General features: G+C 35.6%; 1 pseudogene; it reads left to right on the top strand.

Moving 5' to 3' along the window:
- LOC127227825 (transducin-like enhancer protein 4) overlaps positions 1–19,902 on the top strand; it is a 123,739-nt pseudogene that overhangs the window by 50,446 nt on the left and 53,391 nt on the right.

Below are 19,902 nucleotides of genomic sequence, written 5' to 3'. Positions count from 1 at the left end.
AAAACATGTGCAGTGGCTTGAGGGTGCAAGATTCGGAAGACTTCCTTTTCTCTGGTTCTTTGTAAAATGTATCCTTCAAGGGGTCCCAGTAGGCTAGCATTCAGTTTTCCACCATAGCCATAGAATTAAGAATGTCACTCTTTTCTCCATTCCCTTTACCTACACACCACTACCCTACCTGATTAGGATGGTTTAAATGGTGCAGCAGCCATGTGCAAGCTCTTCTTTTAGTAGAGTCTTTACCACCCTCAGGATTTGGCTTCACAGGCATCAATTTGTGAAGGGTCTTTATCATGTAGGGAGGTTATTGAGGTCACATGTTACAATTGCGGCTTCTTTCCCAATATCTGAACTATGTGTAAACTGTCTTTCTTTACAAGCTCAGTGTTTACAGCTCATGTTACTTTAAAAAATCTAAGCAAACCTTATGGCCAGTTATCTTGTTTTTATCTTAGCCTTTACCATTGTTGCTTTCTTATTGTAGATGATATTAAATTAACTTTAAAATGAGCTACAAAGCATACTTTTGTTTTCTCAGGGGTTGCTATTTTAACTTTCACTGAATAGTATGCCTGGAACTTAAAGGCTTTGAAGACTAAGAATTCTTGATTCTTTATGATTGCAACCCCTTTCATCGAAGATATTTCAGTGCAGTTCTGGATATATAGACATATAAATCATTTGCTGATAATAAATCATAAAGAAATTTATTATAAAAAAGTTCTTTGTGTGTATATATATATATATGTGTGTGTGTATGTATTGTTTTACTAACTAGTAAGATGAAAGCAAATTAGCATACTGAGATAAATGTTTATTTTTATATAAAGAATTATTAGTTGAATAATAATATAAGATGTAGGGCAGTTCAGAGTTTTCAGAATTGATCAGTATTCCGATTTTATAATCCTCAGTGCTCACAGCTTCACTTCACATAAATACTAGAACAAAATGAGCCTCCTATGGGGACTTTTAGAAACTGTTGGGAAGTCTGTACTAATTCCAAGTCAGAGTTCACTTTGATTATTTGTGAACTCAAGTCAGAAATTCTGACAGCTAATTTTAAAATCAATCATTTTAATATAGTACAATCCAAAGATATTCTCTATAAACAATAATAAGAAATGTAGGTGCTTGCTGTGTTTAAAACCAAGGATCACTGCAGCTTCCTGCCACTATGTGGGTGAGCATTGCCAGGATCACCCTGGGTTCATAATACTTTTTAAGTTTTGTTTATTTCATTTAGAAACATTTACTCTTGTCATTTTTTCCTTGGTCTCCATCCATGGTTTAAGAAGTTTGGTTATGAGTTATGCTATGGGAAAGGCCACTGTGCAGCTAACTCTGGGCCTTTTGTACTTATAGGGCTCTGTTTATATGTGCTCACAGAGCTGTGATGATGCTTACAACCAAAGTAGTTTTGCATCAAGTCCCTCTTTATGTTGATTCCCTGATCCTCTTTTCCCTTGGAGAACGGAGCAGCAGTATTGAGTGATATAGTCATAATTCAGTCTTTGTGCTGCAGTTTGCTGGGACTCTTAAGAGGCTGTGATTTCCCTTTTCTCATAACAAAGAATCTCATACATTTAAATAAATTTCACTTCAAAGGTCACAAAATTTCTAAGTTAGGGTATGATTTCTGATTTGTTACTTGTGTGTATTCAATTAATTTCTATTAGAAAGCTCTTCTTGAAAGAATTTCTAGAATCCAGCCAATTTATCTCCTCCCAAAGTATTGCTAACCTGAAATAGGCTTATTCTTCTATTTAAGGAAATTCCTTTCCTCTCTTTCATCAGTAACTACACATGCCTAGCTCACTTTGAAGTGAATACTGTGTCACCAGAGTTGTATAATGTGTCTAAATAGGGTAATTGATGAAACTTAAGGCAAGAGAGACCCTGGGATTCCACTGGGAGAAAAGCTACCAGGTTTGCTGAGCTGAGCTAGGCAAGTTGTGCATGGACTAGGTTCACTATAACAGAGAGAAGGCAAGTTTGGTCAAGTTGACTTGGAAGTTGGCAGTTCAGAATTTTTATCTCTTTTTATGTTTTTTATTTCCTTAGTTTACTCTACCTTTTCTCTAATGACTCCTCAGTGGCATTTTTCCATGCAGCATCAGTAGCTGCCATTCAGAGGCCTTATTTTTTGTGGGTTCAGCATGGTTTTTGTATCCCTCGAAAAGTTGAGAGGGCAGAGAAAACATAGGCTCCAAGGGGGATATACTAACCTGAAACAGGCAACTAAAATGTTACTATAATTGTGTATTACTCTTGGGACTTGGGGGCTTTTAATGTATATACTCAGGTTCCTTTTACCTGAAAGTGCATGTGTGGTCATCAGTGCTGCCTTAAAAAAGGCCTTTGTGAAAAGAGTAGAACTCTTCAGTGAATAGTGAGAATAAGTCAGTTGCATTCCTGTTTGTTGATTTAGCAATTGTTCTATTACCTTCACATCACCTTGTTCAGTATTTTCATTTTGAATATTTAAAAATCTTTCTTGATGTGCTTTGAAGTGAATCGTCAGATTCACTTATTTAGGTTTTGGTAGTTGTAAGTTTTCTGGTTTTATAGGTCTATGTTAACATATTTTGAAATTTAAATTTCTTTTTTAAAGATTTTTTTTTTTTAATTTTAAAGCTTTTTATTTTATGTATATGAGCATTTTACCTGCATGTATGTCTGTTGCATCACATCTATGTCTGGTGTTCACTGAGGTTAGAAGAGAGCATCAGATCCCCCTTGAGTTGCAGTTATGAATTATAGTTTGCCACCATGCAGGTGCTGGGAATTGGATGTGGGTCCTCTACAAGAGTGCTCTTAACCAGTAACAAATTCTCCAAATAATAAAAATTGTTTGGAAGGCTATTACAGAAAAATAGAAAACAAAAGAGATACTATAAACATAATGAGTATAGACAGAAGTTTCTGTCCCGCCCAGTCCTGTAGCTGTTTCAGTCCCAAATACACACACAGAGGCTTATGTTAATTATATATTGTTTGGCCTATTGTTCAGGCTAATACTAACAAACTCTTAAACTTAAATTAACCCATAATTCTTATCTATGTTTAGCCACATGACTTGGTACTTTTTCTCAGTAAGCATTCTCATCTTAACTTCATCCATGTCTGGTTGGCCATTGCATCTCTGCCTTTCTTCTTCCAAGAATTCTCCTAGTCTGGTAGCTCCGCCTATACTTCCTGCTTGGCTACTGGCCAGTCAGCACTTTATTAAACCAATGCCAGTAACAAATCTTTACAATAAACAAGAGCATTATCCCATATCAAATGAGAATTAAGAATACTCATGTTCTTTTTGTTTGTAGATAATTTTAGATACCTAGAATTAAGAGTTCAGAAATATATGCTTATAACTAATGTTTGATATTAGTACTGTTTTAGTGCAAGTGTATGAATTTTTAGAGGTACTACCACAATGAAGAAGCAAGCTCCCCATCTTTTTTTTTTTTTTTTTTAAGACAGTTTCTTTCTCTATTGCAGCCCCTCCCCACACTAAATTTGGAGGAGCAAGTTCTTTTTTCTTTTTTAAGACAGGTTTTTGTTTTGTTTTGTTTTGTTTTCTTGTGCAGTAAAGTTGTTTTCTCTCAAAGTGAATTTGTTGGAGAATGTACTGAAGTGGAGTTGTTATATGGCCTTTGGAAAACCTCTCCCTTAAACATAAGACCTTTGAGACTTAGTGTAGACCAATCTGCCTGTTAATTCACTTCTCCAAGGACAAAGGGGTTATCTTCAATTTTGAGTGATTGAGAATAGTACTACAAGAAATACTCAGATCTGCATTTTTTAAATTGAATTTCAAAATTTCTTTTGGGTGATTACCTAACAGTGAGAATGCTGAGTAAATGATATGCTGAGTGTGTTTCATTTTGTAAGTGCTACACTGTTTTTTACAGCAACCCTGCTGTTCTTCAGTATTGCTAAAGGGCCTAGAGAGCCTCGATCTTTATCCCAGCAACACTTGGGATCACAGCTTTTTCAGTTGGTGGAATTTCACTGTGCTTTTCCATTTTGTTTTACATAAAAATTAATGGTGTTGTCTTTTTTATGTAACTTGTTATCTCTATATTGTCTTTAAAAAGAGTGATGAAATCTTCACTGTTCCTTCTTGTCATTTATGCTTGGTCATCTTTTAATATTCTATATATAAACATTCTATGTATTTGTCATATACATTCCCTGATTTTTGTAGCTCTTCTCATTTTAACTGCCTTTTGAAGAGGACACAATTTTGTTCATTTTTTGAGATAGGGTCTTACTACATATTCCAGACTAGCTTCAATTGTGCATCCTCCTGTTTCAGCTTTCTGAGTATTGAGATGGTAGTCATGAGCTACTATGCCATAGAGCACACTTTTTCTTTAAACTTTGAGGTAATTCCTGTTTGAGAAGTTGTTTTTTCTTATGTGGATTTTATGTTATTCTTATCTCTAAGTAATATGTGCCCAACTCAACAGCACAAATAGTTTTCCTTACTTTGAGAAGTTTTCAGTTTAGGCTCTTGACCTTATTTATTTTTGTTACGGTTGTACATTTTAGTTTTGCTTGCTGAATATAAAAATCTTTTGTTAAAAATGTTGTCTGTTGTAAGTCCTAACTTCCCTGCCCTCAGTCTTTAGTTTGCTCCTGGACCAAGACACTTTCTCAGCTTGTTCTTTACAGCTGCTTCCTGATATGAGTAAATTTTTTTAACTTTCTTTGTTATTTTTTTTCATTTGCAGACTGAGGTTTCAGTGATCTTTGTCTAAAACATAAGTCATATCTCATTGCTCTCTTGTTCATAACCTTCTGGTTGGCCTTTTGCTTAGTAAAATAATCTGAATCTCTCACATGGCCTACAGACTTCCCATACTCCCAGGCTTCATTTAACTGTTGTTGAACATGTTCTTGGTTAGGTTTGTGTATCACCTCTTTGTCATCCACAGTGCCCTTTTCCTTGTCCTGATGATGCTTAGTGCTTTTATTCATTCATTCATTCATTCATTCATTCATTCATTCATTCATTCAGATGTCTTGGCTCAGGAAGGGCCTTTCTTGTTGTCAGCTTCCACTCTCCCTTTTAATGGGTGTACCATCTCCTTTATTCTCTGAGCCATTAGCCTGTTTTATTTTCTTCCTAGCACTTAGCATTGATTTGTGTGTCACTTTCTCTTGTTTACTTTCTAGACATGGTGCCAAAACATTGAGAATGATTATAAAATAAATATTAAGTACTATTTTTTAAATTACATAAAAGTTCATAATATTGCTTGGTAAATGCAGGAACAAGTACTATAGTTTGAAGTGTTACTTGTCTTTCCTCCCCACCCCATTAGATAAGAAATGTAGGCTGATAGAGAATATACAAACCCCAGTGTCATATGAAGTTTATGATGTCATTGGGATTTCTTTTCTGTATAATTCTGTATAATGATAGCTACTAATTTGTGTAATTGAACGCCATAGTCATTTTTTAATGATTATGGAATTTTCATTTTAAAATTTAGGATCCTTTTATGTTGGTGATTTCTCCAGATTTTCTGTGTTTCTAGGCTTTTATTCTTTACCTCAAAAACAATGACTACAAGAACATATATTTATTAGATATTTGTTTTGTTTCAGGTATTGTGCTAAGCATTTACATGTGTTTTGTTTAATTTTTACATCAACCCTATATAGGAATAATCTCATTAACTTTACAATAATGAACCACAACTTAAAATTGAGAAGTAACATCCATAAGGAGGAAGTGGTGGAGGGGAAATCGCTGTTCTTCTGAGTTTGTCAGAATGCTCTCATCACTTACTTGTTCTCTTGACTCTCCTCTCTTCTTTTACAATGAGAACATATTGTCTTTAGACTCAAATGCACTGTTAAAGTGGAATTGGTGTGTCTGATGCACATGCATACTGGTTAGCCAGAATTAACTGATTTGTATCACTTTCATAGATTGGTTGCATTATCATAATTCATGCCATACTTCTTCTTGTCTGCTGATGTTTACTCTTACATATAAGAGTCAAAAGTTGTAATAAATATGAGAACATAAATGTTTCTTTTCTTTAGAAACAAAGTCTCATAATGCAACAAAAACCAAATATGAAATAGTAAAATATTTTGCTATATATGTATACAGAATGTGTGTTTCTAGTAGAAGTTTAAGGGGAACATTTCATAATTGTTATTCAAAACTTGCTCATCAGAAGTTTGCAATGAATTTGTTGTTGAATATTGTTCAGGAATTTAGAAGCAGAAGAGATTATTAAGGACTGCTGATAGCTAATTGTAGTCACTTGGCAATGGCTGAGGAGGGCAAGAGGCCAGTCAGGGAGAGATTGAGTTAGAGCTCACATTTTAATGCTTTGTGTTTTGAATAGTTCTTCCCTGAAGTTTTGTCCTTCTTTCATTGTAAACTTCATTCTTTTTCTGTGCTCTGTTTATTGCTTATGAGTAGCAAATACTCTGTGAGATAAAGTAATATGCAAATTTAAGAAACATTGTTGACCTAGTAGGAGTTATAGCTACACATGTACACCCTCTTAAAAGTTAAGATGAATCATTCTTGCAAATGTTTAAAAGTTTGTTGTGTTTCTTACTTTTTTGTTGTTCTTAGTGGAGTCATAAAATGGTAGAAACTGTTTTGGAATAGATTTATGTTCCGAACAGCAAAGCAGTACCACTCAGGTGCCAAAGCAAGATGATAGTCATATCATCATCATTTATTTATTTTTAAATTTCTCCAGGGTTTTTCTGAGTTTACTCATATTAATTTGTAGATACATCTCTGTAAAAATTTCATTCCCAGAAGAAGAAAACATTTAGGGTAAACAGAACAAATACTCTACCAGTTTAAGTTACTTCTTGTCACTTAGATTGAGAACTGGGAAGTTGTTTTGAGGTTTCCTAACAGCTTAGAATGATGAAGAGCAAAGATAAATGATAGTTCTCTCTTGTAGATAGGTTCCAACTTATACAGTGAAGGCTGACCGTCTAGATGCCTTGTCAGTCTTCCTTACAGATAGTTGGAAACATGACTTATCCAAGTTACTGAGATATAAAGAAGTGTGTTTTCTTCTTTAATAAAATTTGTACTTTTTCTCTCAAATGAAGAAAATGTCTTCCTTCTTGTTATATGAGAAATAGTAATATTATTTAGGCCATTTATATTGTTATTGTATAACTTGTATCTTAACTGGTATGGGTGTGCATTTACATTTTAATATCATGTGACTATAAAATATTGGAAACAGCTTGAACATCTAGTAACTAAAGATCACTTAAGAGAACACGACCATATATAGGTAATGGCAAAGCACCCAGCAATTACCAACTAAGCAGCATCACTTTGAGAAAAACAGTACACTGATATATATATATATATATATATATATATATATATATATATATATATATATAGAACAGACAGCAGACCAAACTAAATTTCTTTTCATTTAAAAGTGCTTACATATGTATTGAAAATGTCATGCATAGTCCACCAATATTAGTGTTTTCTTTGGCTAGTAGGATCATTCTTGATTTTTATTTTCTTGCTATTCTTTCTTTTCATTTCACATACAGAATTTCTAATTGAAAAGGGGGGGTGGCAAAATTCTATTCCCTTTCTCTTCTGGACTATGTAAATGGTTTGTCTGCTTGGTTATGTGAAATCCAATTTTACAAGGTATCCTATGTTCCCTTAAGTTATTCTTAAAACGCTTCCACACATAACCATGTCATTGGAATTGTCTTTTAAAATGATCTCAGTTCCTCTTTCTTTTTTTGGCCCACTGCCACAGCTCTTATCCAAGCATCACTCTGTTTTGGTTTGAGCTACTGAATTCTTTCTAGCTATTTCCTGCTGCTCATCTTTGTTGCTTTCACTTATTCTCTGAATAGGCTTGTAAGGCTATATTTGTTCAATATGAAAGTTACCATGGTATTTGTCCAACTGTCCAAACCATATACTATTAAATAATAGGACCATAATTTCTTGACATTCCTGATATCTTTAAAGGTTTTTTAAATAAGTAAAAACTTAAAACCTCTTTAAATGTGAATAAGGATATCATAGTTTCAATTCTGCAACAGAGAAGAGGTGTCATTGGTGTGGGGTAAACAGGGACGTGTGAGTATATTTGGTTGTTTGGATAACTGATGTGCTGATGTTAATTTTCTTTAGTAGATTTTGTTAAACATTATATGTGATACTAAAATTAGTGGAAACTAGGGAAGAGTAAATGGGAATTCCATATATTCAGTAGTAATAATAAAAGCTTTAAACATATAGTCATATGACATTGGTTTAAGGAAAGTTTGGTGGTAGTTCTCTTTAAGGCATTTGAAATTTATACTAAAATTTAAAAGTCCAACAATAGAAAATAAGTCCGTAATTTTCATGTGGAGAGGTATCAAGCTGTTTTGTTTTGTTTTTGTTTTTTGAGACAGCGTTTCTCTTTGTATCTTTGGAGTCTGTTCTGAAACTAGCTTTTGTAGACCAGGGTGGTCTTGAACTCACAATGATCTGCCTGCCTCTGCCTCAAAAGTGCTGGGATTAAAGGCATGTGCCACCACTGCGCAGCCAAGCTTCTAAATTTCATCATTATACTATGAATCTTGCTCCTTTTAGATTGCAGCTATTTTTAAATATTTCCAAATGAAAAATATAGTAGAATCAGCTAACTTAAATTTTTTTTGACTATGTAGTTAGAAGTTTTGGTCATTAGGAGAAAATAAAGCCAAAAGTAATCTGCTTATAGGAAGTGCTAATCTTAGTTGATAATCTGTTTGATATATACTAAGAATATGAAATATCTAGTACTTTGAGATTTTAAACAAAACAGCTCTATTCGTTAAGTTATAGCAAATGTTAGCATATGCAGCTACATCTGGCTATCTCTATACAAATCCCTTTTTTGTGTGTCAAGGTTTGCTGTCTAGAGATTGGAGCAGTCAAAGAAGAGATACACACTGAGGTGCTTGTAGTTGCTTGCCAGTTGATTTCAGAAATAAAAGCAGCCTTACTTAAATTCCTGAATATTTTTCTGCATGTTTAGATAATATAATTTTGCATTCATACTTTTGGTCACAACTAAGTATCAGTATATAAAAATTTGTAAAGATGATTTGGGTCACTCAAATAAGAAACCTTATAAGTTTTATATATGTACTTAATTGAAATAGAATTATATCATCACTTTCTCCTGTCCTTCAAGCCCCTCCCAGCTACCTTCCCTCGAACTCCTCCTATACCCTTCCATTTTCAAGATGATAGATAGCCCCTTATTATTGTTATTCTTGTTATACCTATAGGTATACATATATATATATATATATATATATATATATATATATATGCACACACACAACTTACAGAGTCTACTTTTGTTGTTCATATACATACACTTTAAAGGCTTTCAATTCTGCATTCAACAACCAATGAGGGATGTAAGGAGTAAGTTTTTCCACCTGCCACTGCTCTTGTCCCGCCGCCGCGCTAGCCCCAAATAAAACACAGAGAGACGCTGTATTTGATATAATGATGTTGGCCGTTACTTGCTTCTTATCAGCTATCTGTCTTAAGTATTAACCCATTTCTATTAATTTAAGTATTTCCACGTGGTCTTATCTTACCGGGGAGTGGGGCCAGCATCTCCCCAGTCTCTCCATCTTGACTCCTCCTTACTACTTCCTCGAATCCTCCATGTCTCCTAGTCCGCCTATCTTACTTTCCTATTGGCCAACAGTGCTTTATTCATTAACCAGTATGAGAAACATATTTACAGAATGACATCTCCCATCAGAGGGATTCATGCTTCTAGGAAGGAAACATCTAATTTAAAAACTGCAGTTAGGAACAGCTCTTAGATACATGGATTATGAGGTTACTGTTGATGGAGCATCTGAGTGTTGCTCCCATTTTCCATTTCATAAGTGTATATACTCTCTTTATTTATTTCAACTTTGCTTGCTTTATGTTAAATGTGTGAAGCCAGCAGGAGAAAAGAGCTGATTATCCCATACAGAAAGGCACATAGGAAATGATGAAGAAAGACAAATTAATTTAAAGAGGGAAAAAAAAATCACCTTTTTCTTTGACATACTTTAAAAAAACCATTAAAAGTTTCTTCCTAGAGAATAATTTCATTCTTAAAAACGATTTTGTGAAATTTTGCTAAGAAAGAAAATTATAGAAGGACTCTGGTTATTATAGATTTTTACCTAAAAAATGACTTATTTAAAACAGTAATTAATATTTAGTGACTACATATGTTAGTCTCAGGATTGCCCAGCCATTGTTCTAATAGAATATTATTAGCTGGGTTTGAGTTGAATTGTTTCCTGATACAGGGTGTATTTAACTCTGCATCCTCCATTGTCTCCTCCCTCCCCTTTCCCATTCATCAGAGGCAGCAAATCTACCCACAGTAGCTCCTGTAGACAGGCTTGATTCAGTCTCTGCTGAGGTCAAGCACTCCCCAACCTCTTAAGGGCTTTCTCTATGTGTTGCCACTGTGCTGGTAAAAATGACTTTAAACTCTTGTCAGCGTAGTTACTGGTGCATGCATCACGATCCCACTCAAATAAACCTGTCACAACACAAAGTCAGCTGCTAGAGAAGAGTACAAGGGCAGGCCTCTAGCTTTTCATTCGAGCATCACTAAACGTGCACAGAGTGCCCAATTATTTCAGCATTATTGAGCAAGCCTACAGGAGAACCCAAGCCTTGCAACATTGGATTTTCTTTAGTAATTTGCTCAAGTGCCACTGAGGACACTCAAAGGGCTTAAAAAACTGTGGCTGCAACCAGCTTCCTTTTCTGGGTTGTTAATTCAGGTTTTCTCTTTCAAATTAACTCTCCCTGCATGCTGTGCAGTGGTTCTGGGACAACTGTTTAGCACTAATTTTTTCGATTTTCAGCTTTTCTTGCTCAATATGACTGCGTTAACAGTTATTCACCTATACATTTTGATTAGAAATACATGATAGCTAGACCTTTGATTTTTGTTATAGAACAAAATAATACAGAGATTTTGTTCAAGAACATTCATCTTTTAAAAGTTCTTAGCCAATTTTACCATTTTAAAAATCTGAGGTTTTTTTACCCAACATTTAAAAAAAAACAGATTTTGGAAGTAACACATCAATTAGATATCCCTTCCTTCCCCCTCCCACTTACCTGATTTTAAAAAAAAATACATAATAAGGGTATATCTATTTGTACCTCCTGCTTTTCTTGTGGGGTATAAAAGGGACAAATTCAATATCTGTGTCTAATTTTTCACAGCAGCAACAACTCCAAGCTCAGCATTTATCACATGGACACGGTCTACCTGTGCCTCTGACACCACACCCTTCAGGGCTTCAGCCCCCAGCCATTCCACCCATTGGTAGCAGTGCAGGACTTCTGGCCCTCTCCAGTGCACTAGGAGGTCAATCGCACCTCCCAATTAAGGATGAGAAAAAGCACCATGACAATGATCACCAAAGAGGTAAGTGATCGTTTTGGTATCAGTGTGGCATTATCTAGATTCCAGATGTCATTATTGATTCTTTCTCTGATTTTTATTTTTTCCAGTGTCTAAAAAAAAAAGATTTCTACCAGAAGATATATTAATTACTAGAAATATGATACCCTCGTGTTGCCCAGAAGGCAAAGAACTATTTCCAGATTTTGCCATCCCATTCTTTCTCCTATCCAAGCTCTTCTGGGGATGGAACCCAGGGACCTTACCTATGTGAGGCTAGGTTCTACCACTAAGCTAAATCTCTGCTCCATTACTTCCTAAGTCTAAATCAGTAGTGAAATCCTGTTTTACATGACACGAGCATTGATAGTCAGCTTTGACCAGATTGTTTGGGAGGAACTTAAGTTTTTAAAAGGTTACTTGATATTTGACAATTCAATTATTGTCTGTAATTTAGATTAACCTATAAAGCATAGTAAAAAAAAATTCCAGTTGTCTTATTGAAATGTTGTAATTCCAATTGACAAAATTTGTTGTTTTAAATACCTTTTGTGCTCATTGTTGTTCAAAAGCATGAGATTACTGATTTTTTTAAAAATAATAACTGTCGTAAGTTAAAAAAGCAGTTCAAGGAAGGAAGATGCCATGCAACAGAGTTCAAGTAGAGGGGATTTTTTTTTTAATTTAATTTTTTTATTTAATTTATTATTTTACATGTCGATCCCAGTTCCCCCTCCCTTCCTCCCTTTTACACTCACTGCCTCCTCACATGCACCCTGACTACCCTCCCCTCCCATTCCCCACCCCAATTCCACATGTAGGGCAATGCCATCCAGGTGGGGTCATCTAAATCTGTCAAGTCATTTGGAGTAGGGACTAGAGCTTCTCTCCTGTCTCTAGGTTAAGGCAATATCCCTCCATGGGGGATATGTTCGCAAGGTCCTTTGTGCACCAGGGATACATCCTGGTTCCACTGTCTTGAGGTCCCTTACACTGCTCAGTCCTTGTGGGTGAGACCCATATTCAGGGGGGCCTGAGTCAGTCCCATGCTGGCTTCCCAGCTACCAGTCTGGGGGCCCGTTAGCTCCTCCTTGTTCAGGTCAGCTGTCTCTATGTGTTTCTGCAACCTGGTCTTGTCTTCTCCGTCTGCATCTGGATTCTAGTTCGACTCAGTGTTTATGTATGGGTGTTTGCTTCTGTTTCCAACAGGTAGGGCTCCATGGATAAGTTAGTTGATCTCACTATCCTGAAAGGACATTTATGGTAGCCTTTCCACGGTTGCTCAAATTGTTAGTTGGCAGCAGTCTTGTAGGTCTCTAGACCTTTCTTTAGGTTCCGTTTTCTCTTCAAACCAATAATGGCTCCCTCTTTTATGTTCTTTCTCTCTCTCTCCTGCCTTCTGTTCCTACCCTGACTCAATCTTTCTAGTTGCATTTGCTTTTCTCTCCTCCCCCTCTCTTTCTCCTACTTCTCTCTCCATTCACTGCCCCTCTCCACTTCCCCTGTGCTCTGGGGGACTTGTCCCTTCCCCCTTCTGTGAGGGACTTTATAAGATACAAGGTGTATTCTAAGAGACTCATATAAAGTAGAGGGGATTTTTATTAAGGGAAAAGGATGGTAAAAGAGGGGACGGGGAGGGGAGCAGCAGGGAAGAGGAAAGAGAGGTGGGGGGGGAGGCAGTGAGAAGGAGAGAGATGGGAGGTGGACAGGACCCTCTTAAAAGGGAACTGAATAGGCAGCAGCTGAGGGCGTGTCCTGTTAGAACTCCAAAGACAGGCCAGTAAAATGCCTAAATACTAACAATAACCACTTAGGAGTTCAGTTGTATTCTCTCATGGTTCGCCTTCTTTCTCCTAAAAGTAGGTGATGGTACAGAGGCATTTAAATATTCCTGTATGTTTGTTCACTGCTTACTTGTTGCAGAATATTTGTTTACACTGTGAAAATGTATCTTTGCCAAGACTACTTCTGATTGGTTTAATAAAGAGATAAATGGCCAATAGCTAGACAAGAAGAGGTTAGATGGTACTTCAGGAGACAGATATCACTCTGGGAAGAAGAAAGGCAGAGTCTCCAGATAGGCAGAGAGGAAGCAGGATGGGGAATACAGAGTAAAGGTATATGAAGCTCATAAAAGAATGTAGATTTTAAAAATATAGGTCAATTTAAGTTATAAGAACTAGTTAGGAACAAGCCTAAGCTAAGGTTGAGCTTTTATAATTAGTATGTCTACATGTTGATTTTTCGTGAGCTGGTAGCTAAAAGAAGAGTCTGTTTTCATGTAATGTTGTAGAATAATCTTCTGTACACTGTGGCGTTGTGTCACTCTTACTGGTTTAGTAAAAAACTGAATGGCCAATAGCTAGGCAGGATTTTGGGGGCAGCAAGGATGCAGGAGAAAAGAAGTTAGAGATGCAAGGAGACAAAAAACAAGCAGAATGGGCATTACAGAGATGAAGTGATAAAGTCATGAGGCAGAAAGTAAATTAATAAAAATGGGGGTTCAATTTGTTTTATAAGAGCAAGTTAGAAACAAGCCTAACCTATCTGCTGAGCTATAATGAGTAATAATAAGTCTTCCTGTCATTATTGGGGAGCTGATGGTCTTGGGAAAACATTCAACCACACTTACTGATAAGTTTTAATAGTTAACCATAAAGTTGAAAAAAATTCATCAGCCATTCCTTAAATTTATTTAGCACAGGTATGCTTTATTTGCTTGTAATTTAAAAAAAAAAAAAGGTCCTATCTACTGCCATTTCAGTGTCGTTAACAGAGTTACAATCAGGGACAATGTCCTTATTACATAAGCATAAATTCATCTCTGATGCTAGAAATACTGTAATGTTTGTTTTAGAGTTATCTTAGTGCCATGACACAGAGTTGACTCATGATTGTAAACTCTTTTATAAGTGGAAAAGTCAATAAGGCACATAAATAAGAATGGCTAACTTTGGTTCAATTGAAATTGTGTCAAAGGTGAACCTGTTCTTTGTGAATCTTGTCAGATTAGTATTAATAATTAACTTTACAGCAAAGTTGACATCTGTTCAATTTATTATTTAGCAGGTTCAGGTTTGATAACTATGATTTTATATAAACTAACTAGCATTTTTCTTTTTTTCTTTTTTCTTTTTTTCCCTTGTCACTCTCATCTGCTTATCTTGCTGCTGTTTTGCCTACAGACAGAGACTCCATCAAGGTAGGACTCAATTCAGACACAAGAATAGTTTAGAAAGATTCTAAGTGATGGGAATATATTTAATAATGGATTCCTTAAGATTTAGAGAGTAATATGAATAGCATTTACCAAATTATGGTAATCTTATATGTGTAGTTGATATTTTTTAACAATGGTCATATTTTTTCTGAGGATCAGCTTTGTAGAACAAGGTTGAATCACAAACTAGGTTACATTGTTTGTATTAATATCTTATTATGTTAAAAATGTAACTGCTTAAAATAATGCAATAATGTAAATATATTAATTAATAAGAAATACATATTTATCTTAGAAAATAATTCAACAAAGTTGTTCGTTAAATCATCAAACATCTGTTTGGGCTGGATGTGTACCTCAGTGGGAGAGCTTGTGCTTGGTATGTGTGAGGCCATAGGTTCATGCTCAACAAGAAGGATGAGTCAAGGAGTCAAGCCATCCATAGGAATATTTCTGTTCACCAGAGATACTGCAATTTCTGTTTGTAATACCTAGGTTTTTGGTGTGGTGATTAATTCTTTGAAGATTTTAATCTGTCGTAGCTGCCTTCTGTGTCTCTTTATAGGCAACTTGTGGAGAAGGGCAAAAAGTATTTAGGGTCTCATAGTTTGTGTGTAATTGTCTTATATGATATCAGAATGAGATAGGCTACAGGCATTTGAATTTCATAGTGTGTCATATAGGAAATGAATAAACTATGAAAGTGCTTCCATCGCCTTTTGGTCATACACAATGGAAATATGCCATGTGTATGCCCAGTTGTGTAGCACATGTCATTGTATTACCCATTACAAGGTAACTCAGTTCTGAAACATTAGCCCATTTTGTCTTTTTTAGTTTTAAATAATTAAATGTTGTGACCCTCTGTGGGTTTTTTGGTTTTTGTTTTTGTTTGTTTGCTTGTTTTTGTGTGTGAACTATATCCCTAACTAAAGTCTTTCCCAGACAGTTTCTTTCTTTCACAATGAATAGTACTTTACTCTATTTTAAATTAAAAATTGTTTTCAGGCCCCATAAATTCAATATTGGGTATATCCATTTTACCCTTCAAGAATCTTTGAATTTGAAAGGATACCTGCATTCCAAACAACTGTCAACTGTTAGAAATATACACATTAAATTTAAAGTACATATTTTCAGTTGTGCAGTTTGTTGTATACTATTCACATCAGTACCCAATTTTTTTTAAAACAAAACAAAACTTCTTAAGAGTATAATTACATATTTTCCACATATACTTTAGAAGTAATAAGTAAATAAGGTGGTTATGATTGGCTTATAGGAGGTCTAAGGAAGCCTGTCCGAGGCTATACCATAAATATTTCCTGGTTTTTTCATGGTGAATACATACTTTCTGTCAGGTTAATGGACAAAACAAAAGAATCCTCTCCAGCCCCCACTCACAGAACATTGTGAAAATATTTATATACTCCTGTATGCTTTATGCCAGTTACAATTTATAGTCCCTTACAAAAAATAGTAGGGTATATTTTTAAACTATCTATAATCATTCAGAGTGAGTCTGGAATTGTCAGAAAAGCCAGAAGCCAGGGAAATACCATGAAAATAAATTGATTTTGCTCTGATTTATTATGAATGGCAGCTACAAATCCATATCTGAAGTGTGCAGTGTCTGGTTTGGGATTGTCCTGCAGGTTTACAAAGTGAAATAGTTGGCTAATTTTCTTACATGTTTCCTGTGATGCTCCAAGAAGCAGTTGCCTTTTCCTTGAGCATCCTTAACCTCTTTTAAGGAGTTCCTGGTTAAGAGTAGTTTTTGTGATTATTGGCTGATTATGTGACTAGGGTTGGTTTGTAGCAGACTGTGATCCAGTTGTCTGCTATTTGGGCTAGCATGAAATAATTCATTCATGCACAATAATTCTCCCTAACATTTAACAGGTAATGAATGTGACATAAATTTCCTTCTGGGTTTAGAATTTTCCCTTCCCTATTCTAATGTGCAAACAGGCAGCTCATGAACTCTAAATAATACGTAATTTTTGGCCATCTGTCAAAAGGAAATTTCAATACAAATTTAAATTAATGGTGCCTGAAAATTTTTATAGCTTCTCTAAAAGCCTGTAATGTGCAGAAAAATCGGAATCTGCTGGTAGTAATTAGTGTTGCGTGTAATGAAGATGTAGGCGGTATTACACAGCTTCGTTGTAACATTTTGATCTGGTACCAAATTTTGACTTATACAAAGTTGTGGATGTGTGAGAAACTCTTAAAAATGTTTTCTTGATGCTGCTGATTATTAAACAGGGCAGATTTTTGAACAGATATTTATTTAGACTTATTGTAAAGATCCAAATAATTAAGGTGCTTCTCCTTGAGAAGCCACATAAAGCAATTTAGTAAATTGTTAGGTCTTTCCCTCCCTTTCCCTTTCTCCTCTCCAAAGTTTTGTCTCACTAAATCACATGCTATTGGCTTTATTGATCTAGCTTTCTATAGCTCTAGTAGCCAAGTTCATTCTTAAGCCTGTTATTTGCAGACTTCCATCTCAAGTTTTTTTTGACACTTGTAGAGAATGTAAATATGGATCTAAAGGAGAAAGCACTGTAGGGAGTCCTAGAATCAATTTACTTGGTGATGAGAAACTAAAACATTGTGTATAATAGTATTGTTGAAATAAGAGGCCATAGCACCTGCCACCTTCCTTACTTGTCTTGGCTGTCTGCTGACTGTATGTGGCCAATAGGAAGCCCCACATGTGAGGCCTGAAAATGGTAAGAAATTTCACACCATTAATATACTCTTACTCTTAGTGTTGCAGACACCCAAACTAAATCCTTACCTCTGGTTTCTATATAGAGTAGCTTACCATCTCCCATTCCATTTCTTCCCATTCCCTGCCATATGTCTTACCCATAGGAAAAGAATAAATAAAACCTAGGAAATATTTTTGGGTATTGAGCCCCTGGGGGGCGGTTGAAGTAAAAAATAATTGGTTCTAGAATGTCCACCACAGGGGATGTTGATTGCTACTTGTTGCCAAGAGCATCCCAGTTGTTACAAGCCATTCACGACTTAATCTCTCCAGTTTTCTGACTGAAATGTGGTCAGTTGCTTAGAGCAACAACCACCAAACTCCTAAATTTGGTAGGAAACTAAGGCTGAGAAATTCCTCTTCCTACTATCCCCTACATCCAGTGTCTACATAATCCTAATACTCCAGCAAGAAAACAGGCACCAGAATTAAGGTCATCCACAACAGATAAACTCACAATTACCAAATGTTAACCAGCTTCATGTTTTCTTCCATATACTATTATTGAGCATATTTTCATTAACACCATTTTATTTATGTAAAAAAAAAATCTCTTGTGATTTATCTTGGAAGATGGCACTCTTCTGTTGGAACTGAAGGATTTGACATTTTTTATGTGCAAAATATAACAGTGCAGACTTTTTTCTAAGTAGTAAAGATTTTATTTTTGTTATTTTGTCAAAATAATTTTCCACCAAATACTTCATGTCTTAATGACCATTCTCAGTGAGCTTTACATTGTTCAGTTATCTCCAGAACCTCCGTACACATTTGAAATGCTGAACGCAGTATTTGCCTGTATTTTCACAAAGTAATAAGTGCAGATGTTGTACTTAACTTTTAAAGGTTTGCATATTTTTCACACCAAATACTTTTCTGTGTGTATGCACATCATGCTTTTTATCCTATGAGAATTCTTTGCTTTTGCTTAAAGGCTTTTATGGTGATCTTCTCTTTGTGGAGTGTAAGGCAATGCCTGTTTATTCTGTTTCATATGTATGTTACTTCTTATTCTACACAGATGACTTAAACATCATATGTTTCTGTTTACTTTCCAGTTAGTCACTGTTGGCAGTTAAGATTTATCACTGGAAAATTAAAATAAGGTTGTTTTTTATGTTCATACTGAAGAGTATGATTCAGGCCAGGAGAGCACTGTTGCCTCATTAGCTGGCAACCTTAAAAAGGTGGGAGTAGGTTTAGAGTAGAGTGATTGCTACTATTTGCCACTCACTTTGCACATTTAGATTTAATGGCCAAAGTTCTGCTCTAGTATATGTTGCCAGCATATCCCTGCAATTTCTTCCTACCACCACCACCACCCCAAGCACACCTACTTTTCCTGTCTCAAAGGACTATCTGTTTAAAAGGCATGTGTTTTGAACATGTTCGCCCTTTGAAATGTCCTATGTGTGAGAGAAAGCACCAAAGGAAATAGCATGGAAAAGAGCAACTATGTACCTCAGGCAGTTTTGTTTTTTATGTTACTATAGGGATATTAGGCTTTTGTGAAAAGCATGGTAGGGTCATTGTATTACTATAGACTTTAGAAAGACACTGTAGAAAAGTAGAAAATGAAATTTGGATAGAAAACACCAATAAAACACTATGAAGAATAGCCAAAGAACCAGATAAGCAAAGCAGTAGTAGGCTTGCATTAAGACAGTTTTCCATCAGTGCTAAGTAGTCAGTCAGTAATCTGAGGAAAGCTATCTGAATAGGAATTGTGATTTGGCTCTCTGGTTCCCCTTCAGTCACTCTGTCCACAAACTTGTTTCTCCAAACCTAGAAAAAAAATTTGATGGGTGGGTCCCAAGTTAACTTTGATCTCTTTAAAGGCACCTCTGTCTTGCACATTTAGCTAGTTTAGGTGTCACCTATAAAATCTGTGCTTACTCTATTGCATACCTCAGTAAAGGCTTGATGTAGTGATATCTTATATGATTTATTAAAACTTATCTAAGGATTCAGAAAGCAAAGACAGTCACAAATTATAAAGGTCAGTCAATGGTGATATGTACATTTAATTATAGCAGCCATAGAACTGGGAGCTGGTGGTGCACACCTTTAATCCCAGGACTCAGGATTAAGAGATAGATGGATCTTTGTTAGTTTAAGGCCACACGGAGCTACAAGAAATATATCCAGTCCTAAAGAAAAACAGCTCACACAAAGATGATCTCAGTGCTTAGGATCGCATGCTTTTAATTTCAGCACTCATGAGAGGTATTTAAGACAGGAGCAGGGTTTTAGAGCTGCCATTCATTCTCCAGCCACATTGAGAACAGGAAGGCAATTCAATCATAGGATTCTCTCCAGCCACACTGAAGAGAGGCAGCAGTCTGAGGCTTGGTGAAAAGCTCGTGGATCAGCCCTTTCAGTTTGAGCTTTGCTTTTCTGATCTTCTGCTTGAAGCTTGAACCCCAACATCTATCTCTGGATCTTTT

Source organism: Phodopus roborovskii, unplaced genomic scaffold, assembly GCF_943737965.1.
Source record: "Phodopus roborovskii unplaced genomic scaffold, PHOROB, whole genome shotgun sequence".
NCBI classification, from domain to species: domain Eukaryota; kingdom Metazoa; phylum Chordata; class Mammalia; order Rodentia; family Cricetidae; genus Phodopus; species Phodopus roborovskii.
This window is presented reverse-complemented; position numbering and strand designations above follow the sequence as displayed.